We start from the raw sequence: 15,439 nt of genomic DNA on the forward strand, positions 1-15,439 counted from the left end.
AGAAGGGTATATCAGCACTGCTATGACATGTTGGTAGGGTGGCCTAATGGTTCAGGCATTTGCCTTACAAACACAAGGTGTAGAGTTTGAGCCTCGCAAGAGATAATTGGCTAGGCTTAAAATGGCTTGCAAGGGCAGTTAGCTTAGTACTAACCTATGAACCTATAAGGAAGCAGCGCACAAAAAATGCTTTGGTGGTACACATTAACAACAATGAGGGCCATCATTTTAAGTTCACAGTTTTAGAGCAGGCATTAATGGGGGCTGGGGGCTGGGGGGGCAGTTAATGACTCTTTAGAACTACATGAATTAAGGTGGCAGATGAGGACTAATGCTACCGAATATCCAGGTCTATTAGCCCTATACTTAGATTAAGGGCGGAAGGATATATGTGAACAATATGTAGTTCACAATATATATACATATATATATATATATATATATATATATATATATATATATATATATATATATATATATATAGATATACATATATATATATATATATATATATATTTATATATATATATATTATTGAAATGTTTTTGAACAATTTCTGTGAGTTTATCTATTTAACACTTATGGTATTTATAACAGATGGATTTTTTACAGATTTTTTGTGTATTTTTTAAGGCATGTATTTATTGTCTGTGTGTTAGAGACTATACCTTTAAGTTGATTGTCAATCAACACCTTTGAAATTAGGATTGTTATATAAGTTGGGTCAGTCACTGTTCATTTGTATTTGTTCTATTCTGATGAAGTTTTTTATTCCAAAAAATGAAAGCGCTCAATAAAATACTGTTTCGTGGATCCTGGCTTGCGTCTTCCTATATTGGTTTATTTAGTTTGCTGTTTTCTTCACGTTTTGACTGTCATTACTGTAACTCTTCAGATTTGAAGCAAATTGCCTTTCTGTGCCAAAAATTAGACTTATTTGGTATGTTAAAATCACTTCCAGTCTGTAAAGAAATATGCTTTGTATACTCTGCATAGAATTGTCATATAATAATAAAGTGGAAAGATTAAGTTATAATGGAGGAAAACAATTACAATTATGGGCTTGCTTTTTATTGTACTAAAGAATATTTTACTTCTGAAATCACTGTACCACTATAGCTGTTCCTTCACATAAACCTTCCTTTGCACATGGAAGAAAGTGTTATTTTGCATCCTCACATACAAAGACAAGCAAATAAAAACACACAAGTGTGTACATTTTGAAACAAGTTACTTGGAATGCACTGCAGCATTAGATCAGTATAAAAACTATAAACTGTAGATATAAAAAAACTGTAAACTGCAGAAAAGGCCTCTGTTACTGGTCATGGTAAAGTAGCAACCAAATATACTTCTCACATTTTGTTTGCAGTAATTCTGAATCATTACTGACTACCTCTAACTTGAATACTTACAGAACAGAAATAGCCTGCAAAATGGGTATAAGCATCATCTATTTTAACATCAACAGCTTGTGGAAGAAATTTCACAACTCTTGAATCATGACTCATTGTACATAGGCCTGACATTACTGGCATCATTAAGTGTTGGCTGAAATCCAGTGACAATATTCCCAGTAAAGCTCTCCACAGCTGTCACTGCCAGGAACAAAAGTAGGCATTGGAGTGTTGCTACTGGTCAAAAACACCATAAAATGCCTTGTTATTAAAACATCACATAATACAACTAAACATGGCCCTTAACTGTGGTCTGAATACAAGATAAAAATTTACATTGGCTTGGTTTAGATACTCCCTCTTCTCACTACAGCTATTGTATAAAGTATCTTGGCTGACGTGCTCTGTCTACTAAATCATCACAATGCTCTCTTTTATGGAGAGTTTAACCTAGAGTGATAACTCCCCACTATATCACCTTATTCTTTTTAATCATTAATTTTATAGTTAGTTAACTCTTCCACCAGACCTAACAGTAATTGGAAAATAGTTTCACAGGACTATATCTCCACAAATTGCCTGAGCAGATGTGCAGTAATCACTACTGAGTTATCCACTTTTAATGACCATTGTGTTGTTTCTGCCATCTTCAGTGCCAAAGCAGAGCACATTCCTAACGCCATCATGCAGTACCAGAAATAATCTTGTTGTTTTAACTAGGGTTTTGGTCGCATTCACTTACACATGATGCTAACTGTTTTCTTGACATGGGTAGACTATGTACTCTAAGGATAACAGAAGTTCAAAACTGTGCTCTCACAATTGTGTTTACTTTTGCAGATTTAATGTTTACCAATCTGGATGACCATGAGTGCTAAGGAAGTCACCGAGCAGATGATGGTCAACAACGACACTGGCAGCAGCAGTAACCCTCATGGGAACAGCACTTACCTCCCGTACTACCAACATTCTCCTGGCATTGCTGCTTGCCTTATTCTCTCATATGTCTTCATATTTGCACTGTGCATGGTTGGAAACAGCCTGGTGTGTCTTATTGTGCTGAGGGACAGGCGAATGTGGTCAGTCACCAATCTCTTTATATTGAACCTCGCCATCAGTGACCTTTTGGTGGGGGCCTGCTGTATACCTATCACACTTGCTGACAACTTAATTACAGGTAGGCATCAAAGGGCAAATAACTGCATATTCTGTTAATATCCTTTACTATTTCACTGTTCAGTTAAACTGATTCTGCAGTTATCACTTTTACAAGATTGCAAAGGTCTGCGGGCCAAAGGCATGATTTATTCAAAGTATAATATTCTCCCTCAAAGTTTCCATTGTGTTCCTCCTTCATTGCTGACCTTGACATTGTCTGTCTGTTCACCTTATATATATGTGTAGCCTGGCTGTACTACCACATACACTACATTTTGTGCCTCTTCAGGATTAAACACCTTAAGGCCACTGGAAGTTTGGTCACCACACAGGATGAAAATTTCAGGTGCAGGCAGGCCACCTTATTGTTGCTAAGAAGGTTTTGCCCTATCCATTTCCTATTCCCAATGCAGATCAGCATTCTTTTGACATACAATGCAGAAAAGCATTGTTTCCATGGATGATCTTGTCCCGCTTCCACACCCACTTAAAGAAGGGCAGGCAGGCCACAGATAACTTTGCTTTTAGCTTTGCCATAACATTTGGCACCCCAGCCACTAGATAAATCTTATGATGCCAGCAGCAGTAATGAATGTGTTGTACTTGCATCAGTGGATTGAGTCAGGTTTCCTTTTTTTATCTTGCATTATACAGGTTCACAAGCAAAGCCATGACTACTGCAAACACTTAAAGCCAGGACTGCTGCAAACACTTAAAGCCATGACTACTGCAAACACTTAAAGCCAGGACTGCTGCAAACACTCCCACTCCCACTTCTTCTAGCTCAGAGAACATGTGAGCGACTGCTTTCATTTTTGATTCATGTGCTCATCTGGCTAGGAGCTGCTCTGCACACATTACAGTGTGTGAATGTGCCCTCCTAAGGCTGAGACAAGCATCTGCTCTCTGCGGTGGTCGAGCCTCATTTCTCGAGTCATTAGCTACCGTGATTTCATAGATATATCAATCTCCTCCTCAAGCTTGCATTATTCTGCTAATGTGCTGCCTTGCTTTAAGCTTGTATTTTTCTGCTATCAAGCTGCCTTGGTTTAATTTAATAAGCTCTTCTCTGCATGTGCGAATACATGAATACAGTAACATTTAAGTGGGGCCGTACATATTTAATATATTTTTATTACCCTGTCTTCTACTTACCTATTATTGTTTTAAAATTATGAATAAGAACTGAACTGATACTCTTATATTGATCACATGTTCTGCCTACCTGTGTGTGACATTATAATGCTGTGTTCATAGCTCTATGATTACTTATTCTGCATCATGTAATAAAGCCACACAACAAACTATACTTTCAGCTGTAGCAAAAAAACATTTTTACTTTGGTCAGTGTTTTCTAATCTACACACAGTAAGTCAGCATAGTGCTGCCTGACAGATACTTAACTAACAAAGGGTAGTAATGTGATCATGTTGCATTGAGAAAATGCAGGGAATACCATTCCCTCCAACATGAATTTGAGAAACACATATATACTGGGTGATTCTAATAGCCAAATAATCAGTCAGCTGAAGATGTACCAACAAAGGGTTTCCTGACTAAGCAGTACAGAAATAGACAAAAGCAACAACAGATATATAGCAAGCCCTGATAAGAGGCAAATGGCCAAATAAAAAAGAAAGGAAAAAAACAAGGAAAATTTAAAATATATAACTGAGGTATTATAAAACAGATATGTGTTTATCATATGAGACGATCTCCAAAAGAGCTTTCTGCAGTATTCCCTTCTATGAACTATAATACAGCTCCTCCTGTCAGTCACATCCCTTTTGAGTATGCACACCTCCTTTAGCAAAAGTATGGCATCTCTAGACAGTGTCAAAAAGGCAAGTCATCTTCTATGATTCATAGTTATTTCCCCTCTTGAACAAAGGTTGTAGCTGCAAAAGAACACTAAAACGATAATACAGTTATAAACTTGCAGTTACCTGCAACAGGTCCTGCTATGCTGTTGACAGAAGCTCAAGCATCCCTAGAAAAAGTCAAGGGGGAGGCAAGAGTAAAGCACTCACTATGCCCAGTACTCACATACTTATATGCCATATATTACCCTCACAGCTTTTCTCCAGTGTTTAATATAAGTAGGTACAATCTCAAGCACTGTTCCAAGAGTGCCTTGAATAATAGTTCTAAAATACCCCCCCCCCACACACACACACACACACACACACACACACACACACACACATACACACACACACACACACACACACACACACACACACACACACACACACACACACACACGCACACACGCACACACGCACACACACACACACACACACACACACACACCCTCATGGTGGAATGAAGTTCCAAACTACAGCGCTTGGTAAAAGTGTACCATTACAATCAGGCGACCACAGAACAAGTGTTTGTCATGCCTTATGGATACATTCCTGGAAGATGCACTAGAGAGTTGATACTTCCCGGCAAATTACCCTGTCACTATATTGAACAAGGACCAATTAGCATTATGGCTATAAAAACAATTCAGTTTTCAATCCATTTGGACAAGGTCTGCTTTGTTGGTGCAAAATGTTCTTTGTTGTGGTGAGATCAATGAAGACCAGGTTCACCTGCCTGAGGCTGACTGATCCATCATGTAGAACAGCAGGTGATAGTGAATTCTTGTTGGTTAACCTTGATTATATCTGCTCTGTGTCATGCTGTCTCCCACATTTACAATTTCTTGGGTCTTGCTATGATAGTGATCATCTGAGGGCAGTGGATACCCCTTTGCTCTTCTTTGGTAAAGGTGCATTGCTCCTGTATGCTACCTTTGTCACTTTTGTCAGTTATGTATCTAACTGCCATTTACTACTCTGGAGTGCCCACAGCTCTATAAATCAGGCCTAGAAAACCATCTGTGATGATAACTGTCTGACACTAGTTCTACGTTGTCGTATATGAGTTTTCTGCATCTATGGGGTGGTCAACAGAGCATTTCTTGGTCCATCATCTTATATACTGAACTCCTCTTTAATGGTCATTTAATGTTCACTATAAAACTGTTGGTTCTACATAAATGCTGAGGGATGCTCTTTTATTTCAGACACCTTGGATCACCTAACTACAGAAAGACATCAAAGTTCTGTTCTGTTGTGAGTTACATGTGAGCTACTAGCTCAGTATGACTGGGTGCTAGGTGTTGATAGGTCTGTACTAGGGTAATGGCCCTGGAGCCTATACAAGCCAAGCCCATAGGATTACCCTGGCATTGTCCCACCCGACCTTAGTTCCCAGTGCCTCTGTCAATTAGAGCCAGTGGAGTGATCCCTGGGGTGAATTTTCTATTTCCCATCCACTCATCAAGATTTTTCTTGAAGAGAGCCAGTGAGGTGCTCTGTTTGACATGTATGGGAAGTCTATTCCATAGCATGAGAGACCCTTTTTGAGATAGGCAACTGTACAGAGCTTGCCTGGAAAAACTAGTTAATATTTTGCAGTATAGATGTGTGGGAAAGCACATGAACCTAAATTTTCTTGTTTTGTGGGCTTACCACCGCTAATCACACCTTCTGACCCAATTAGTTAGTTAGTTAGTTAGTTAGTTAGTTAGTTAGTTAGTTAGTTAGTTAGTTAGTTCAGTAATGTTTTCCTTTTAAAATCCACATTTGTCTCAAACCAAGATTATAGTAATTTCTCATATAGCTTCCTTGCAGTAAGATACCCCCTACCTTCCTCCAAGATTGGAGAGCAGGCCAAGAGCTACTTAGCCTTAATTCCCTAGTTTGGTCCTCTAGCTGTTGGCTTGCTAAAAGACCCAAGATGGCTAGTTCACAGCCAGGCACCCTGTTACAACATCAGTGAGTCAAGCTCAAGTAATGTTGTACTCTGTTTGACATAGAAAGAGTAAAATTCCTGAAGCTCATAATATAGTTTGGGAAAAAAATCCACTCAAAACCTAAAAAACACATTTGCTTTTGTCATGTCTTGACATTGTGCAATGAAATAATTAATCAGAATCACTCTGTGTTTCTTATTATACTTTAAGTTGTTATGAGGACTGATGAGGCAGGGATGAGGTCTTTCATGCTGGTGTGATTTTTTTTATTCTACTCATCTTTTTTCCACAATTCAATTTGTGTTTCCATAATATGACTTTTGTTTGCCTTAATTACAAAGATAGGTTCATAGTTAAGTACTGTACTAGGCAATCGGTCTGCAGACCATTTCAAGGCTAGCTAAAACACCCTATTCAGAATTTCCCACTTGTCTCAAGGAGGGCAAGACAAGATAGGCCAGCAGAGAATTTGAGGCTCCTGTTTTTAAGTGAGAACCTGGCAAAATTTCAAGCCCCCATATACCCTGAGAACACTGCTGCCTGTGCAGAATTCTTCACAGAAACCCTGTACAAGCATGTTAATAGCTGCAGAGAGGCAGCTGTACCCACCAGGAAGAAGTACAGAACTAACTCAAAAAAAAAGCCACCCTGGTAGAATCACAAAATTAATATTCTATATAACAGGAGGAAGAAAATCATGGCAAAAATTAGGAGGTGCAGCACCCAGCAGGATAAAAGCACTCTCATCAAACTAAACAAACAACTCAGAAGACAAATAAAGTTTACCAAAGCCAAATTTGAGGTAAGTTTGGCCTCCCAGGCCAAGGACAACCACAAAGCATTCTTCAGCTATGTCCGCAACCTCAAAGGCAATACACAGTTGTGTATGGTGCTCATTGTAAATGGGGCCACCTATACTGAGCCAGAAGACATAGCAAACCTGATAAATTCAGCTCCAGCTTTACCCCTCTCTACCCATCAACCTTCCCTCAGGAAACAGCATCATATATAACTCCCCCTACTATCACTAGGGAACAGGTCCTTAATGCTCTCTTAAGTCCAAGAATGCCGCATCAAAGGGCCCAGACAATATCCCAGGATGCCTCCTAATAGCATGAAATATGACCTATCAGGGCCTCTGGAATTACTATTTAACTGTAGACTCCAAACAGGTTTCATGCCTCATGAATGGAGAAAGGCAACAGTTATCCCTCTGCACAAAGGTGGGCCATCTACAGACCCTGGAAACTACAGACACATAAGTCTAACTAGTCTTACATGTAAAGCTATGGAAAGAATTATCATGGAGATGATCAAAAGAGATATAGTAAACCTCCAGACACTGGATACAACCCAGTTTGGTTTAGTCAAGGGCAGGTCATGCCTACTCAACCTGGTGGACTTCTTTGAGAATGTCAACAAAGCAATGGATGAGGGCAAAATTGTTCCCATTGTTCAAAGTAGTGGGAATTGTTGGTTTGCTTTTTATCTGAGAATTTAAAAATACTGACTGAGAAGGTCTTTTGTTTTCTGGATTGCAGTATTTGTCCTCCTGTGCTTACCTGTACCTCTGAGAAGTATATGCCGAACAGGAGGGGTCCTAGGACTGAGCCCTGGGGAATGCCATTTGTAACCGGTTTAGAGTCAGACCTAGATCCACAACTCTTACCATGTGAGTTCTCTCCATGAGCCAGTTGGCAACCCATCTCGTGATGTAGGGGTTTATGTTCAGACTGATGAGCTTGTCTATAATACCAGAATGGGGAATGGTGTCAAAGGCCTTTGTGAGGTCTAGGTAGGCTGTGTGGACCCCCTTTCCCTTGTCTACAGCCTTGGTAACTGTCTCAAAGAAGTCCACCAGGTTTAGGAGGCATGATCTGCCCTTAACAAAGCTGAACTGGGTAGGGTCCAGTGTTTGGAGGTTCCCAATGTCTCTGTTAATGAGATCCATGATGATGCACTCCATAAACTTGCAGACCAAGCTAGTCAGGCTTATAGGGCGAGAGTTCCCAGGGTTTGTTATGGCTCCACCTTTGTGGAGCGGAATAACCGTTGCTGTGCACCACTCTATGGGCATGTAGCCTGTGGAGAGGCTGAGTTTGAACAGTGTGTTTAGGTGAGGGGTTAGTTCATCTTTGAGCTCATGTAGGACACAGCCTGGGACACCGTCCAGTCTCATTGATGCTGTGTTTTTGGCTTTGGAGAGGGCTGTTTTAACCTGAGTGTCTGTGATTTCAGGGGCACTACATTGTTCTGGTATGGTTATGGGCCCTTTTGGGGGTGTGAGGAGGTGAAGTTTGCACTGAACCTGTCTGCCAGGATGTTGGCGATATCATTCAGTTCAATGTATTTTGTGCCATTCTGCACTAACTCCTAGCAGATCTGGGAATTGCCACTTAGATTCTTGACATAGCTAAAGAATACCTTGTGATTATCTTTGGAGTCCTAGCAATTTTTTTTCGAAGCTAGGCTTGGATGATTTTATGAGGGATCGTAGTTTCTTGCTGATACTGATCAGGGATGTCTTACCCTCTTTGGATTTTACTCTTTCCTGCACTAGTTTCCTCCTTCTATTCTATAGCTTGTTTATGACAGGGGTCCACCAGCCTGGTTTCCTTTTCTTGGAGGAGTGAGTCTTGGTTTTGCTTGGGATAACACGATCCATGCATTCTTGTAGGTACCCGTAGAATGCATTAGTAAAGGATTTTGCAGCTTGGGCAGCCTTATCCTTTAGCATGAGGGATTTGAAACTTTCCACCTCTGTCGTAAGTAACTGTATATGGATAGAAACTTGTAAAATATAAATAATTGTTGCTAAAAGTTATTTTATGATGCATATTAGATTTAAAACCTTCATTTGTCTTAAAAATTGAAACATCCAAATAATGTATTCTTTCACTGTGATATGCATAGGTAAATTTCAAAATGTGAGTAGTTTCATTTAAATATCCCACAAATTCTTCCATTTTAACTTCTTGTCCAATCCATAAAATAAATATGTCATCCATGTATTGCAAATATAGAGACCAACAGGGTGAAAAATCAGAATGCAATACAAATTTCTTCTCCCAGGTTTATAGGATGAGGTTGGCAAAAACTGGGGGGCACAATGTCTCCAAAGCTACTCCCCTCAAATGTTTGTATAGCTCTCCTTCAAAGTAGAGGTAATTGTCTTCTAGAACAATTTCCATATATTCACTAATTATTTTAAAATCATTTGTAGTCAAAAAATCTAAATCTAATAAAGCTTGCTAAAAATACTCCATCCCTTCCCTAAGTGAGATGCATGTAAAGAGGTCCACTATGTCAGTTGTTAAAAAGTACATACGTTGGACACACAGTTATTTCTTAAATCTACCCAAACAAATCCCAGGTATATTTCAATAAATGACCAATTTTAAAAAATGTCAGCTTTAAAAGTTTATCTATATAGAGGATAGGATTTAGAACCATGTACTGCAAAATAGCTCTAAAAGGGGGGTTCTTACAATTTTCATGGATCTTATGAATTCCAAAAATAATAGGAATATGTGGAGAAGTGTTGTACAAAAATTGTATGTTTCTCTATCATTCAAACTGAAAAATTCCAAATAGCAGACACATTGAGCCAACAGAGTAAATTATAAACAGGTTTACTGAAGATTCCACAAAGCTTTCGAGTGATACCCTTCCTCAGTGTGTATACTCATAGCTTTATAGGTTCATAGTTTCATAGAATGATACTAGGCTATTGGCCCAAAGGCCCTTGTAACCCAGCCAAGAATTTCACCCATGTTCCCACAAAGTCAGCACCTGTTTTCCCTGTCCAGCAGGGACACAGGTGGGATCCCAGGGGTATAGTTTCTGTTTCCCATCCAGTCATCCAGGCTCCTCTTAAAGAGGGCTAGTGAGGTACTCTGCTTGACATGGAGGGGAAGTCTATTCCACAGATGGAGGAGTCGTTGGGACACAAATCTATCCCGTCAGCAAGTTCTATTAATGTCACAGACCAGGTTGAGACATTGTGTGTGCGTTGTGTGAGTGGAGTTTGACTTACGGATATCCAGCAACTCCATCAAGGCTGAGTCTGAGATGGCCTTGTATGCCAGACTCAGGTCACCTCTGAGAAGTCTGTACGAGACTGAGTAGAGGGACAGGGCTTTTAGCCTATCTGTATAGGATAGGTGTTTCAGACCCTGGATTTTCCTGGTCAGGAACCTCTGTGGTCTCTGCAACTGCTGCATGTGCTTGGCAAGGTGCATGCCAAAGAGGGCATTGTACACAATAATGGGTCGGATAAGGGAGGAGTACAAGGATGTTATGACCTCCTTTTTCCTGGATGAGATACCGTTACTTATGAGGTGGCCCATGTAGAAAGCCTTCCATACAACAGAGGCAACATGGTGCTCAAAAGTCAAGTTGCTATCAGCCTGGGTGCCCAAGTCCCTCATGACTGATTACAAGCTTAGTACATTGTTATTAATGTGATTAGTGGGGACACCATTTTTCCCAAAGGGGATAATGATGCATTTCTTGGCATTCAGCTTGAGGCCATGTTTCTGGCACCAGTCATTAGTTTGATTAAGGCCCTCTTGGAGGATGTTCACATCACTAGGGGAATTTATATTTACTCTAGCTATCATTCCCTGTATTAAACAATTTCCCAGCCATAGATCTATTCACCTGAAGTTAATGTTGGCTTGGATCCATGAAGCCTCTTGATATACCGTCTCATTATGTAAAATCTGAGACATAACTCCAGCATAATCAATAGTGTCAAAAATAATGATACCCCTTCTTTTATCTGGCTTCATAATCCTAAGGAATTTATTCTTTTGTAAGTCATATAACAGGTTCTTTTCATCAATAGTAAGATTCAGCTGACCTTTATGAGTATTGTTCACACCCACTTTATATATTTCATTAATACATGCTGTCTCAAAAGCTTGCACAACACGGTGCTTCAGGGAAAAAAAATAGTTTTTTTTTCCTTTATAACCTGTTTTTTTCTAAGGAAGTGTTGTTACTAATATTTCTGAAGCTGTCATCATTAAAGTTACAGGCTGACTTCACTTTTCTAGTGAACAATTTAATTCTATGATGGCTTCCGAATATTAATCCCTTTTTGAGCGATAAACGTAAAACATTTCTCAAAAAGAGAAAAAAAATCAAGAGTAATTTCAACATGGCTGAAGTTATAAATATTAAACCCATTCCTCGTGTATCTATTTCCTTCCTTCAGAATATTTGTGTGTTCTCTATATGTTTCTTCACTATTTAAACCTGTATTCTCCAACCCTCTCCTATCCTTCCTTTTTTCTTTCTGAAAAAAAATATTTCCTTCCCTTCACCTATTTCATGTGATTTCATTGGGTAGTCTGTCCAGCTCTTTGTCATCATTTTGCTATTCTCTCAGACCTCCCTAGAGGGAGAAATTCTAAAGGGTCATAAGTAAACCCTGTAACTCCCTCATCTTCATTAAAATTGTTAAGTTCCAAAAATTGTATGGAGAGTTCTACAATCATAAGCCCTACCTTGATCAATATTCTCCCATTATGTTGTATAAGTATCACTACATTTTGTAAAAATACTTATATTCTTGGATGGGAGATATGCATTCTTCTCTCTGTATTGTTTACGATCCCTAGAAGTTCTTTAAACTTCTTTTTCCTAATTGTATGGACATATTTATCTACTTTCTCAAAAATTGATCGTTAAAGAGATTTATATGTGCCAAAAATTAAATCTTCAGTAATAATTCTATTAAGAGTCTCAATAGTGTCCAACATCTTCTTTATTTTAGTATTGTTATAATTAATAATACATTTTAACACTTCAAACCCTGTTTATCAAATAGATTTGCAAGTTCATTATCAAAATCAGTATCCAAATGAGCACTATTAGGAAATGTATAAAACTTTAAACCTTGAGGCACAATTTAAGCTTGATGCATTCCCTAATATAAGCATTTTCCAAATGTAAACTTCTCAACCTAGTTAAAGATCTTTTGAATTTGAAAATAAGATCACAAAGTCCAAGCTTTTTATCTGAAGTTACATTAGAAAGGTCTCAAGTTATTAAAATTATTAACTAAATAACCAGCCACTATCAGAGGAAATAAAATATTTAATAATAAATGAAAGGATTTAAAACATGTAAATACTAAATAACTGATTCCAATAAATGAGTTTCACACACAGGAAATATAAAAATAATACTGTAGGATAGATCTCACATTGATTTTAGAAAAACCTCTAACTAATTAGCTGTAGTTCTCTGACTATCTCAAGATTGTTTTCCCTATATAATCTAAATAACTCATCAAGGCAAGATTATACTCTTACTTCTGCAAGGCAAGATGAGAACTTATGTCCACACTCCATGCTGTTGTCCTCAGCAGCTGGAACAATTACTCTGGAAACAACTGGACTCCTACTCTTCAACAGCTCTTGAAAACAACCACTGAACCTGTTTTAATAGCAGATTTTTTTTAAAGTAAGAGAATTCTACTCTCTCATAGCAGACTTTGAAAAGTAAACAAGCAGCTGCAGTGAAGATTATATTCTCCCAGCTCTGGCACACAATTACATCACATCTAGGTCAGCTGATTCTGGCATAACATACATTCAGAATTTTCTTTAAAAAAAAAGCATGTACATTTGGTCAGCCAGAAGAACACTCTTTGACATTCAAACCTCTTGCATAAATCAGAGTGATAATCAAAAGGCATAAACTTATTTATAAAAGTATAGCTAGTCATATGTGTAGCTGGTAAATGTAACACAGGGTAATTTACAATTATTTACAAAACTTCAGCCAGTTATGCTAGCACAGATAACAATATCTAATATTCTCGCATTTCTCCTCCATTTGAAGACTCAAACTAGATTTTTAAGTGACCCTGGAAAATCATTGCTTGAGAAAAGGGTGTCCTCCCAAAGCTCTTTTAAGCTTTAGGAATGCCTACTCACAGGCTGGGGTCCACATTATCTTATCTGACTTATTTGCCATTGTCAGGTTTATGAGAGGAGCTGCAGTTGTACTAAAATTGGACACAAATTTTCTATAGTACCCTGCTGTCCCAATGAATGCTTAACCTGCTTTTGTTAACAGGGACAGGCCATATCTGAATAACCTCCACTTTGGCAGGTTCTGGTCTAATCTTACCACTCCCTATTCTATGTCCTAGGTGGGAGACCTCTGCCATACCCAACTGACACTTACTAGGCTTAATGATCAACCCTGCCCATTTTAATCTACCTAAGACCTCCCTGACATGTTAAAGATTCTCTTCCCAGGATTGACTGTAAATAGCAATATCATCCAAATAATTGAGAGCATAGTCTCCTTCTCCTACTAAGACATGATTTACTAACCTTGGGAAGGTTGTTGGGGACATTCTTTATCCTAAAGGGCATCCTTGTAAACTCATATAATCCAAACAGTGTTACAAAAGCTGACCTCTCCCTAGCAATGGGAGTCAAGGGCACCTGCCAGTATCCCTTGGTCAGATTAATAGTGTCCAGATACTTAGCCCCACCCAGCTGTTCTAAAGCTTCATCTGTTCTAGTCATGGGGTATGCATCTAACTCTGTATAACTGTTTAACTTTCTCTATGCAGAATCTTAAACTACCATCTTTCTTCAGTACCAAAACTACTGGGGAAGCCCAAAGACTACTGGACTCCTGGATTACCTGCAGCTCCAACATCTCCTTTATCTCCTCCTTCAAAGTCTGTTTGATTCACTTAGGCACCCTATAAGGAGCTTGCCTTATAGGGTTTTGAGGTCCTGTATCCACATGGTGCTGCAGTAGGTGGGTGCACCCAGGTTTCCCAGTGAACATGCCCCCAAACTCCTGTAGCACTGTTCATATTTCTTCAACCTGAATAGGGGATAGCTGCAGAGATATTGCTACCTCTCTCACAGAAGTGTCATTCTGAGCCTCACTGAGAAGATCAATCACCAGATCTCCCTCAGACTCCTTCTGTCATCCACTGCAAATACTCAGCACCAGGGCCTCCCTATCCTGATATGGCTTCATCATATTAACATGGTACAACTTAGTCCCTGCCTCCTGGCTACCTTTTGGCACTGCTCACAGGTCCCACAGTACCCTATCACATCCCTTGCAATCCCAGGCTAATAAAAGTTTTGCATAATATGTCTCTTAGTCCGCTTTATGCTCATATGATCTGCAAAAGGAATGTCATGGACTATGGTTAGAACTGCTGGATGGTAAGCTCTGGGTACTACCAACTGCTCTATTACCTCACCCTCTAACCCTCCATCAGGAGTCCACTCTCTGTACAGTAACCCTTTGTTCCAATATACATACTCCCTCTTTCCTTGAACATCAGGTGCCTCCTTAGCTATCTCTCTCAAGCTTCGTAAAGTAGGATCCAAAAGCTGAGCCTATCTCAAGTCTGTCTTTGTAACCTCTCCCAGCTCTTCTTCCACAGGAAGCTTAGTACCTTCTGACAGTGTTGCCTCAGTGTTACCCTGGGAACTAGCACTCAGCTCTGTCCTTGCAGTCACCATGTCCATGGGAACACCAGTACCTACCAGCAGCTGTGGTTCCCCTTCAGACTCACTGCTACAAGGTATCTCCCTCCCTGAAGTAACCACATCACCAGCCCCAACTTCAAGAATAGGATCTGTCTGGGTCTCCCTCAGCAAACAGACCTGCGTGCCTGTCTCCAAGTCTGACTATGTGTAACTGCATGCACACAAGGGACTACATTATCAAAATCATTCCCTTTTAAGATATCTGCAGGGATATCATCAAACACACTTATCTGCTTGTTCCCTTTTCCACCCTCCCAGTCAAGATGAACCCTGGCCAAAAATACTTGGAATGGGGTCCCACCCAAAGCTCTGACTGATGTGGATTGCCCAAGCAAGTACTGCTCCTCCTTAACCACTTCAGGCCTCACAATGGTTATATCAGAAGCTGCATATCTCTTAGCAGTCTCCTGTCTTCCAACCACTAAGATAGTATACAAATTTTGGTGACAGTCTGACACCTCTATTGTTTCCAGGCAACTTACCACTGATATTTTGTCATTTCCACTTCCTGGGTCCCTCGCCTTTTGTTTCTC

This window comes from Protopterus annectens, chromosome 9.part0 (assembly GCF_019279795.1).
Source record: "Protopterus annectens isolate FY-2018-M chromosome 9.part0, PAN1.0, whole genome shotgun sequence".
Lineage (NCBI taxonomy): Eukaryota > Metazoa > Chordata > Ceratodontiformes > Protopteridae > Protopterus > Protopterus annectens.